The 8,965-nt window shown below is 41.7% G+C and overlaps 1 pseudogene; it reads left to right on the top strand.

Moving 5' to 3' along the window:
• The first annotated feature begins 927 nt into the window (after window positions 1-927).
• LOC144553791 (uncharacterized) overlaps window positions 928-8,965 on the top strand; it is an 87,927-nt pseudogene continuing 79,889 nt past the window's right edge.

Here is an 8,965-nt window from a genome sequence, read left to right as displayed (position 1 = left end):
GGCCTCGATCGAACGGATTAAGAACCAAAGGAAATGAATTTCTGTACCATAATTGCAGGCCGCAATAGTGGGCCTTGCGGGCCGCAACCAAGACAGGATACTTAACCAAAATTCCGATCTGTTTCACTGTACTGCACTGTATGTTCTGCGGGCCGCAATTGTTTGGGCTACGGGCCGCAATTACAGTGCAGAATTGTTATACATGGTGTATTTTAAGCCAAATCAAAGGAATATCGAACCGTATCTATACGAATGTTAATTATATAGTAACGATAGCTGATTAAACCCTAATTGTATACAATCTAAATAGAATCTATAAGGCAACCGAGTTCGGGATCTCACGAGACGCCTGAGACGTAAGGTTGGTATACGAGCAGCTTATTCAGGTGCGGGGTTTCTGGACTTGTCTGATATTTTATTTTCAGAATTAAATTGTTGTTTCGTTTGACATGTTGAATATTTATTGATTGCATTATATGAATTGTGCATTGCATAAGCATAGCCCAAATATGATTGAATCTGAATTCTTTAATTTGAATGACTTGCATACTGGTATGGTTTATAATTGTGTCGATCTATTATGATCTGATCTTAGATGAAAAGTCACCGGAATTGGAAAAAGGAAAGGAATGGAATATGTCACCAAAGAGTGACGAAATTGCAAAACCTGGCGCGCAGGTTTTGGTAGGACTCTAAAGCTTTAGTTTACCTAGGCTGCCGTAAGCCCTCAACCGGTTGAGGCAGGGGCAAATGTGATGATTTGTGGATTGTATGAATATGGGTGACTAGTGTGAACGTCTAAAGCATTATCCGGTGTGATATGCATTTGAATGATCGATTGAGATTACGTTCTAAAGGAATTGAGTGAATTTTCTGAATATGACTTGTAACCAGAAACTTAGGAAACGGTTAAGCCAAGCACTACAGATGGGTGTCAACATTAGGGTGGTAATTGGTGGTCCATCTGTAGGTGTCTGGAACCCTACAGGTGTCGACGGGAACGAAGGGTCCAGTTGGATGGTACATCTGTAGTTGCTACCAGACGTAATTAAAAGAATTAAGCCCTATATGTTCTTTAACTTGAGATTCGATTTAGTAATTCCTCTGTTGTGATTTCATTTGATTAACTGCTGTCAGGTATATGCATTTAGCTTTATATACTGTATATATATATGCACTGTGTTGAATGTGTTTTCTTTTTGAAAATAAAACTTGATTCCAAGTCCAGGGATCCGTTGTGGCAAATTATCGCACTGAGAATTTATTCTCACGCCCGTTGGGTTATTCTTTTTCAGGATCTGGCGCAGCTGGTAGCGGAGAGGCACGGCAGTCTTAGGCCTTGGTATTTGTCCTTTTCACCAGTGACTTGTATGATATCTATGATACTTGTCAGGTTTTGGGTTTATGGTTATATGGTGCTACTTTTATATATGTATGATATATATGTGTATGTGAGGTGATATGTATATATATATATATATATACTTAGATTTTTGTATGCTGTGACACTTGTGTATGTTTGGAACTGAATTGGTATATGTGGTTATATCTATTTCGTAGTACTGTGTTGATATATATGTATAACTGTATGTTTGAATGGGGTTTAATTTGGGGAATTTGGGAATTGAATCGTAATTGCCTTGTAGGCATACGGGAAACTGTATGTTTACGGCAGGGACCCTGTCGCATTTTGTACAGGATGGCTACGGGGTGTGACAGGTCTCCTGAGGTGGTATCAGAGCATGGTTAAGCCTTAACCTGAACCAGTCTGGTAGGATACGTGAGAGTGATACGTAATAAGGGGATCGTAACGGATAACGAGGTATTTCGTATAGTAAATAAATATATATACATTATTATAATGTTGTTTTTGGTACAGTATAGCATTATGGAGACTCGTAGAGGCCGCGGACGACCTCGAGTGAATCCGGTGGTTATTGCAGCGGCTCGAGATGGAAACGAGTCAGAAGGTTCTGGAGGAGGGCAGAACCGAGACAGGGAGTTGGATGATAGGCTGATTGCGGCTTATGAGAGAGGCCGTCAAGCAGCCGAAAGGCGAGAGGCAGCCCCAGTGGATCAGAGGGGTACACCTGAGGAGTTCCGCAAGCTTTATGACTCGTTTATGCGTTTGAACCCGCCGCAGTTTGATGGTACCGGTGGGTATTCGGAGGCGGAAGAATGGTTGGAAAAGATAAATGCAAAGCTCGTATTGTGTCGAGCACCGGAGGAAGACATGGTGGAATTAGCTGAACAGATGTTGAACGGAGACGCAAGATTCTGGTGGAATGGCGCCCGACGTAACTATGTCGGGGAAGCGGTTAAGATCCCTTGGGAGTGGTTCGAACAGCAATTTACTCGGAGGTTTCTGAGTAGCATTCATAGGGAAGCTTTGAGAAGGAAATTTCTGGAGTTGCGACAAGAAGGACGGTCAGTAGCTGATTATAATAATGAGTTTCTAGCTTTATCCAGGTATGCTACAGATGTACAGGCAGATAGAGTTCGATATCACAGACAGTACTTGGACGGGTTGGACGGGAGCATTTCTATGATAGTTGACACTCCGAATGCTACCGAGTTACAAGCAATAATGGATCATGCTGAGCAGGTTGAGATGCACGCGAAGAGGAGGAAGGAACAGTTTGCTGAAAGAAATGTTAAACAACGGGCTGATCAGAGTCGGCCGGTTGTGAGGTCGAGAGGAGGCTCGTCATCATTTAGACCCCCTCAGAGACAGATTATGACTCCTCGGCCATCTTATGGGCCGGTAGCTACCTCGGGATTTCGACCGGGGTTTCAGCCGAATTCTGCACCAATGTGGTGCCGCTCTTGTAATCAAGCACATGATGAGCGGAGTTGCAGATTCCGCAATAACTCGTGCTTCGTATGTGGTAGTGGAGGTCATTGGGCAAGAGAATGTCCTAAGGCAACTTGGCAGGTTCCGGGCAACAGCAGTGCTGGAAGCTCGGTAAATAGAGGATGGAGTGGACCACAGTCGCGGGGACGGGGTATGCAGCAAAACAGCGGAGGAAGGACTGTAGGACGAGTGTCAGCTCATGCATTGGGTGTTTCAGAGATTGACCACGACACTTCAGATGTGGTACCGGAAGGTGAGGAAGGAACGGGATATCAGACAGATGTGATGACAGGTATAATCTCTATCTCGGATCATGATACATACTGCTTGATAGATACAGGGTGCAGTCACTCGATCGTGTCAAGAGCGTTAGTAGAGAGTTGTCAGTGGGCCGTCGAGACGAATAACCAAGTTTTAAATGTTCAGACTCCTTTCAGTTCCACCGACCAAGCCATTAGTGTCTGCCGAAACCGAAAAGTGAGAATAGAAGGAAGAGATTTCGAAGTGGATCTATTAGTAATGGATATTGCCGGATACGATGTGTTACTGGGAATGGACTGGTTAACTCGGCACGAGGCAACAATTGACTGTATGCATCGCCGAGTTCGTTTTACTACGGCAAGAGGTATGTCCTGTGTACTCAATTGTAGAAAAATTGGAAAACTAATCCCTTTTGTTTCGGCCGTAGAGATGAGGCGGCTGATAGAATCTGGGTGCACGGCTTATTTAGCAGCTGTGATTTATACTACTAAAGAAGTTCCGAAAATCAACACCATTCCAGTGGTATCCGAGTTCATAGATGTATTTCCCGATGAAATAGCAGGGCTACCACCTGAACGAGAGATAGAATTTGGCATCGAATTAATACCAGGAACAACATCAATATCGAAAACCCCTTACCGAATGGCTCCAGCAGAATTGAAAGAATTAAAGGCACAGCTAGAAGACATGTTGGAACACGGGTTTATCAGACCCAGCACATCGCCGTAGGGTGCTCCAGTTTTATTCGTGAAAAAGAAGGACGGAACCTTGCGACTATGCATTGATTATCGGGAGCTGAATAAGGTAACCGTGAAAAACAAATACCCGTTACCCCGTATTGATGATTTATTTGATCAGTTACAGGGGTCTTCGATTTATTCGAAGATTGATTTGCGGACCGGGTACCATCAGTTGAGAATCCGGCCGAGTGATGTAGACAAGACAGCATTCCGTACGCGGTACGGGCATTACGAATACCTTGTCATGCCGTTCGGGCTAACGAATGCTCCAGCGGCATTCATGGATCTAATGCATCGGGTATTCCACGACCTGTTGGATTCGACCGTGGTGGTGTTTATTGACGATATATTGATATACTCGAAGTCGCGGGAGGAACATGAGGTACATTTACGTATGGTGTTACAGAGACTACGAGAACATCAACTGTTTGCTAAATTCTCGAAGTGTGAATTCTGGTTGGAGAAAGTAACATTCCTCGGGCATGTGATCTCGGGAGAAGGGCTAGCGGTGGACTCGGATAAAATTAAAGCTATAACAGAATGGAAAAGACCTGAGACGGTTACGGAGATTCGTAGCTTCTTAGGGTTGGCGGGGTATTACAGAAGATTCGTGCCCAAGTTTTCGCAGTTGGCTGCTCCGCTTACAAGATTATTACACAAAGGTATCAAGTTCGATTGGGGTATTACGCAGGAGCAAAGTTTTCAAGAGTTGAAGAAAAGATTGGTAACTGCACCGATACTTGCCATGCCAATAACCGATCAAGAATACACTGTGTTCACTGATGCATCCCGATCAGGACTCGGGTGCGTGTTGATGCAAGATGATCACGTAATTGCCTACGCATCTCGGCAATTGCGACCGCACGAGCAGAATTATCCAACTCATGATTTGGAATTAGCTGCGGTAATATTTGCTTTGAAAATTTGGCGACATTACTTATATGGAGTAAAATGCCGTATCTTTACAGATCATCAGAGTTTGAAGTATGTTTTTACGCAACGGGAGTTGAATTTGAGGCAGAGAAGATGGTTAGAACTGATGAAGGATTATGATCTCGAAATTCAATATCACGCAGGAAAGGCAAATGTGGTAGCAGACGCACTGAGCAGAAAGAGTCAGGTAAACCTGGCATCTATTATCACAACCGAAACCTGTCTTCTGGAAGAAATGTGTCGATTGAATTTACATGTTGGTGCTTCGCGAGAATTTGCGCTGAAGGTAACAAACAGACATATCGGAGATAGATTTGAGACAAGTTCATCGGCAGTTGTGTCGGTGATTGTGGCATCCGTTGAGATTCGATCCGAATTACAAGAACAAATCCGAGTAGAACAACAAAATGATCCAAAGTGCCAGCACTTCCGACAACTGTATGAAGCAAATGCGGATTCACCATTCCAAGTGCAAACCGACGGAGTGTTGCGATTTCATGACCGCATCTGTGTTCCAAATAATCCTGAATTGAAAACTTTAATTCTGGCTGAAGCACACGAGTCGGGGTATGCTATTCACCCCGGAGAAGTAAAGATGTACCAAGATTTGAAGAAGCATTTCTGGTGGCCGAAGATGAGAAGAAATGTACAGAGTTACGTTGAGAAGTGCCAGACGTGTCAACAAGTTAAAGCCGACCGAAGGAGTAAGACAGGGTTACTGAGACCGCTAGAAATACCAATAAAGAAATTTGAATCTATCACGATGGATTTTGTAACCGGCTTACCAAGAACCCTCGGAAGGTACGATGCTATATGGGTTATTGTAGATCGGTTGACGAAAATAGCCCATTTTATTCCGCTCCGGATTGAGACTTCTGGAAGAGAGCTAGCTGATCTGTTTCTAAAGTACCAATTCAAGTATCACGGGTGTTCAAGGAATATCATTTCAGATCGCGACCCTCGGTTTACTTCGCATTTTTGGGAGAGCTTTCAAGAAGCGATGGGTACCAGGTTGAGGTTCAGCACAGCACACCATCCACAGACCGACGGACAATCTGAGCGCACTATACAGACATTAGAAGATATGCTCAGATCCTGTGCCTTGGAGTTTAAAGGTTCGTGGATTGATCACTTGTATTTAGTGGAATTCGCATATAACAACAGCTACCACTCGAGCATCGGCATGTCGCCGCAAGAAGCGCTGACAGGACAGCAATGTCGTACTCCGTTGTGGTGGGGACCAGCGGGTACCTATGTGCCTACGGGACCTCAGATGCTAGAAGAAGTAGCCGCAAAGACGAAAGTTGTACTAAGCCGACTTAAATCCGCTCAGGACCGACAAAAGAAATATGCGGATATACATCGAAGACTATTGGAATTTCCGGATGGAGATCATGTGTGGTTACGAGTGTCACCTGTTCGAGGTGTGCACAGATTCGGGGTTTCGGGGAAGCTAAGTCCCCGGTACATTGGACCATTTCAAATCACTCGAAGAGTTGGGCCGGTAGCATATGAACTGGCATTACCACCAGCGCTGGACAGAGTTCATCCAGTGTTCCATGTATCGCAGTTGCGTCGATATGTGAAGGACCCGTCGCATTGCATCGATCACTCAAATCTACGTGTGCAAGATGATCTGACTTATCAGGAAGAACCGATGCAAATCCTGGATAAAAAAGAACAAAGATTGCGGACGAAAGTGATCAAGCTCGTATTAGTCAAATGGGGTCGACATTCTGATAAGGAAGCGACGTGGGAAAGCGAGGATAGCATACGAGCGAAATATCCGGAGTTGTTCGACGAATCAGGTACGTAATCAAGTTCAGCGGACTGAACTTTATTTTAAGGGGGGGAGAAATGTAACGTTCTGAACTCGATTATAATGAATATATATATATATATATATATATATATATATATATATGAGGGTTTATTTTGCAAAATATGCATTTAGAAGTGAAAATAAAGAAATTTACATATTAATTTAACATATATGTATATTTATATGTATATATTTATTATTGTGAATTTTGTGTGTATAATTGTGCATGTATATATGTGAGTATAAATTTTAAAGATTTGCTAAGATGCATTAGAAATAAAATAAATGAGTTTATGTAAATATATATATATCAATTACAAATATTTGTAGATATATGTAATGTTGAATTTATAAGGAATAGGATGCATTAAAAGTTACATAAGGTCTTATATGTATGAAATGTACCCTTGTGTAATATAAGAAATATAGAGGGACTTATTAGCAAATTTACCAAATTCTTGTCATAAGCACCTCCTTGTACCAATCGGTACCATTAGTACCGTGAGAAAAAAAAAAAAACAGAAAAGAGAGAGAGAGTGTGCAAGGGAGAAAAGGAAGAGAGAAAGGGAAAGGGTGAGAATCGTGCGATCGATCGAACCGTCTGTAGATTCGAGATCCAAACGAAACCCTCTACTCGATTAAGCAATTAAATTGGTATATATCTCTATCTTTCAAGTTTTATTTGAAAACCCTAGCTTTGAATTGATTTGGAATTGTTTTGCTTAAAGCTTGAATTTGAGTTCAATTTGTTGTATTCAAGTCCAATTGTTTGATTGTTGAGTTTGAAATTGTGAATTTGAGTTTAGGGTTCTTGAGCTAGGGTTTAGTATTTGAAAAGGTTATTAAAGTTGTGATATTCTGAAAATTCTGGAATTGGTTGTTATATTTCGATTGGAAACCCGATTGATTGTTTAATCGAGTATTCAAACTTGTATCGACCAAATTATCGTTTAATTTGACAAAGTGTGAATTGTTATGAATATATGTATATATATATATATAGGGTGATGAAATGTGATATAAGGTACCAACTATAGTACTATATATGATCGGGAAAATGCGGGAATTAACTGAACCTAAACCGGGCCTCGATCGAACGGATTAAGAACCAAAGGAAATGAATTTCTGTACCATAATTGCAGGCCGCAATAGTGGGCCTTGCGGGCCGCAACCAAGACAGGATACTTAACCAAAATTCCGATCTGTTTCACTGTACTGCACTGTATGTTCTGCGGGCCGCAATTGTTTGGGCTACGGGCCGCAATTACAGTGCAGAATTGTTATACATGGTGTATTTTAAGCCAAATCAAAGGAATATCGAACCGTATCTATACGAATGTTAATTATATAGTAACGATAGCTGATTAAACCCTAATTGTATACAATCTAAATAGAATCTATAAGGCAACCGAGTTCGGGATCTCACGAGATGCCTGAGACGTAAGGTTGGTATACGAGCAGCTTATTCAGGTGCGGGGTTTCTGGACTTGTCTGATATTTTATTTTCAGAATTAAATTGTTGTTTCGTTTGACATGTTGAATATTTATTGATTGCATTATATGAATTGTGCATTGCATAAGCATAGCCCAAATATGATTGAATCTGAATTCTTTAATTTGAATGACTTGCATACTGGTATGGTTTATAATTGTGTCGATCTATTATGATCTGATCTTAGATGAAAAGTCACCGGAATTGGAAAAAGGAAAGGAATGGAATATGTCACCAAAGAGTGACGAAATTGCAAAACCTGGCGCGCAGGTTTTGGTAGGACTCTAAAGCTTTAGTTTACCTAGGCTGCCGTAAGCCCTCAACCGGTTGAGGCAGGGGCAAATGTGATGATTTGTGGATTGTATGAATATGGGTGACTAGTGTGAACGTCTAAAGCATTATCCGGTGTGATATGCATTTGAATGATCGATTGAGATTACGTTCTAAAGGAATTGAGTGAATTTTCTGAATATGACTTGTAACCAGAAACTTAGGAAACGGTTAAGCCAAGCACTACAGATGGGTGTCAACATTAGGGTGGTAATTGGTGGTCCATCTGTAGGTGTCTGGAACCCTACAGGTGTCGACGGGAACGAAGGGTCCAGTTGGATGGTACATCTGTAGTTGCTACCAGACGTAATTAAAAGAATTAAGCCCTATATGTTCTTTAACTTGAGATTCGATTTAGTAATTCCTCTGTTGTGATTTCATTTGATTAACTGCTGTCAGGTATATGCATTTAGCTTTATATACTGTATATATATATGCACTGTGTTGAATGTGTTTTCTTTTTGAAAATAAAACTTGATTCCAAGTCCAGGGATCCGTTATGGCAAATTATCGCACTGAGAATTTATTCTCAC

Source organism: Carex rostrata, chromosome 5 (genome assembly GCF_964058835.1).
Source record: "Carex rostrata chromosome 5, lpCarRost1.2, whole genome shotgun sequence".
Lineage (NCBI taxonomy): Eukaryota > Viridiplantae > Streptophyta > Magnoliopsida > Poales > Cyperaceae > Carex > Carex rostrata.
The sequence above is the reverse complement of the archived record's forward strand: the minus strand, read 5'-3'. Positions and strand labels throughout refer to the sequence as shown.